Here is a 3,516-nt window from a genome sequence, read left to right as displayed (position 1 = left end):
CAATCTCTCACCCTCTCTCTTTCCCACCTCTCTCTCTCTCCCCCCAGTCTCTCTCTCTCTCCCTCCTCTCTCTCCCCCTCTCTCTCCCCCTCTCTCTCCCCCTCTCTCTCTCTCCCCCAGTCTCTCTCTCCCCAAGTCTCTCTCTCTCTCAAGTCTCTCTCTCTCTCTCTCCCCCCAGTCTCTCTCTCACTCTCTTCTCCCCCCAGTCTCTCTCGCTTCTCCCCCCATTCTCTCTCTCTCTCTCTCCCCCAGTCTCTCTCTCTCTCTCCCCCCGTCTCTCTCTCTCTCTCCCCCCCAGTCTCTCTCTCTCTTTCCCCAGTCTTTCTCTCTCTCTCTCCCCCAGTCTCTCTCTCTCTCTCTCCCCCCCAGTCTCTCTCTCTCTCTCCCCCCCAGTCTCTCTCTCTCTCTCTCCCCCCAGTCTCTCTGTCTCTCTCTTCACAGAATCACAGAATCACAGAAACCCCACAGTGCAGATAGAGGCCATTTCGGCCCATCGAGCCTGCACCGACACATATCCCACCCGATCCCTGTAACCCCCCATATTTAATCCCCCTAACACTAAGGGTCAATTTATCACAGCCAATCAACCTAACCTGCACATCTTTGGACTGTGGGAGGAAACCGGAGCACCCGGAGAAAACCCACGCAAACACGGGGAGAATGTGCAAACTCCACACAGACAGTCACCCGAGGCCGGATTCGAACCCGGGTCCCTGGCGCTGTGAGGCAACACTGCTAACCACTATGCCACCGTGCCGCCAGTCGCTCTGTCTCTCTCTCTTCTCCTCCCAATCTCTCTTCTCCCCCCAGTCTCTCTCTCTATCTTCTCCCCGCAGTCTCTCGCTCTCTCTCTTCCCCCCAGTCGCTCTCTCTCTTACACCCGTCTCTCGCTCTCTCTCTTCCCCCGTCTCTCGCTCTCTCTCTTCCCCCCAGTCTCTCGCTCTCACTCTTCCCCCCAGTCTCTCGTTCTCTCTCTTCCCCCAGTCTCTCGCTCTCTCTCTTCCCCCCAGTCGCTCGCTCTCTCTCTTCCCCCCCAGTCGCTCTCCCTCTTCCCCCCAGTCGCTCTCTCTCCCTCTTCCAACAACAACATGCCCTCAACAACTTCCCCCCAGTCTCTCTCTCTCCCCCTGTCTCTCTCTCTCCCCAGTCTCTCTCTGCCCCCGTCTCTCTCTACCCCCCAGTCTCTCTCTACCCCCCAGTCTCTCTCTGACCCCCAGTCTCTCTCTGCCCACCAGTCTCACTCTGCCCCGCATCTCTTTCTCTTCTGCCCCCAATCTCTCTCTCTTTCCCTCCTCCCCCCAGTCTCTCTCTCTCTCTTCTCCCCCCAGTTCTCTCTCTCTCGTCTCCCCCCAGTCTCTCTCTCTATCTCTTCCAACAACATGTGCTCAAAAAACCCTCTGCACCGCCGGGCACACCTGCTCGTATATATATATATTAATCTAGTGTATGGATTGTATTTATAAGACGGTTGGCGGTATTGCTATGTCATCATCTGCCTAATGTATTAATTATATATTAGAATGCCTTGTCTCTGCAATGTTTTTCAACCTATGGAATGTCACAGTATTTCTTTCAGAATATTCAGATTCAAGCCACAAATTAAATTGAAAGGTAATGAATTTGTAGAGTCCAATTAAGACAGCTTTCTGGAGCGACATATTAGACAACAACAACAGCACCTTACTTTTATAGAGCACAGTTAACGAAGCTAAACATATCAAAGTGCTTAACAAGAGCGATAACAATATAAACGTATTTGACACCAAGCCACAGAAGGCCCTATCAGGACACATTACCTAAAGCTTGTTCAAATAGTTAGGATTGAAGGATTATCTTGAATGCGAAGAGAATGTTAGAGGGGCAGGGAGTTTTAGGGAGCGAATTCCAGAGTTTCGGGCCAAGGCAGCTGAAGACATGGTCGCCAATGGTGGCAGGATGAAAATCGGGGACACACAAGAGGCCAGAATTGGAAGACCGCAGAGATCTTGAAGGCTTCTAAGGCTGGATGAGGTTACAGAGGTAGTGACTTTTGTTTAACTATATTTAATTGTATTGCTGTCCATGATTTATATTAGTATATCCCACTTTAGCTGATTTTAATATCCTTGTATGTCTTATAATGCAGCCTGTTGTGCTGATGCAACTGCACACCGCTTCCCTCTTGTGGTTTCTGTTCGATGGCACATCTTCACGTTGAATTACAGATGACCTTGAAACCTGTGTTCTAACCCACTGATGATTGAACCCTGTTCAATTTACTCACTATAAACCGCTACCACTATTTGTTACTCTCGCGTGTTTTCCGGGATTTGAAATTGATTGCAAATTCAGGTTTCATTCAACAAATTTTTATCAGTTAAACATCAATGGTTTACTTTACAATCGCTGCTTCAAAATACATTCACATTCCCATAAGGCGCAGTTAACTGCTACTTCAGAGAGCCGCACGTTACGCTTGTACTATCGCCTGCAGTATTTAGTGTAAACGGTCGCAGTTTGCTGTGTCTAGATTTTTGTTATTTTAAGGTAATATTCCACTATCAAGTTGCAAAGCAAATATTACTCTCAAATAGGTCAACACCCGCAAAATAGCACTGCTGAGAATGTTTGTGCATATTTTCTTGATGAAGGCTTCATGATATCCTGAAATTACGATTCATAGTATCAAAATTCGAAACGAAGTAAACAAAAAAGCATTTGAATTTATATAGCGCTGCCCAAGACCTTGGAAAGTCTGAAAGCTCGTTACAGCCAATGCAGTATTTCTGACACGTGGTCAGTGTTGTTCTGCAGGAAACGTTCTGATAACGTTTTTTGTAATGTAACTGGACAGTTGATGTGAAGTTTATGATTTCAAGATGCAAGAATTAATGAATACATTTTCATTAATTAATTGGATGATAACTGAATGAATATTTATTTTATCAGTTATTTATTAAAGTTATTTTTATTCATTTTCTCCCCCTCTCCTGGTCTTGCAGGTGTCGCTACAGCTGCTCTCTAACAAACCCGAGCTGGTCTCACAACCGATACGGTGGTCCGCTCAGACTCTACTTTTCCAGAGATCCCCTGTCAGTGCCTTCTAATAATACCCTGTTGATCTACAACTCATTTCATCGTGTTAGTGTTCAATTTTTTTCCATTCATTACGGTGCTTTTGAACGTGGTGAGACGAGAGATGCAAAGATTGCTATCATTAGAGCAAAGAACGTTATGGGATTAAATAGAATTGAAAATCATGAAGGTTTTTGATAGACTAAAACATGAGAAACTATTTTCACTGGCAGGAGGGTTGGTAACCAGAGGACACCGATGTGAGGTAATTTAAATAGAGCTGGATGTAAGATAAGGAGTATTTTTTACGCAGCGAGTTGTTGTGGAATACACTGACTGAAAGGGTGATGGAAGCAGATTCAATAGTGACTTGGATAAATTGTTGAAGTGGAGAAAATTCAAAGGCTATGTGGAAGGAGCAGGGGAGTGGGGTTAATTGGATAGCTCCTTTAAATATCCGGC

Source organism: Somniosus microcephalus, unplaced genomic scaffold (assembly GCF_052327205.1).
Source record: "Somniosus microcephalus isolate GS21.2 unplaced genomic scaffold, FLI_Smic_1.0 unresolved_chr4, whole genome shotgun sequence".
Taxonomy (NCBI): Eukaryota; Metazoa; Chordata; class Chondrichthyes; order Squaliformes; family Somniosidae; genus Somniosus; species Somniosus microcephalus.
Note: the sequence above shows the minus strand (reverse complement) of the source record.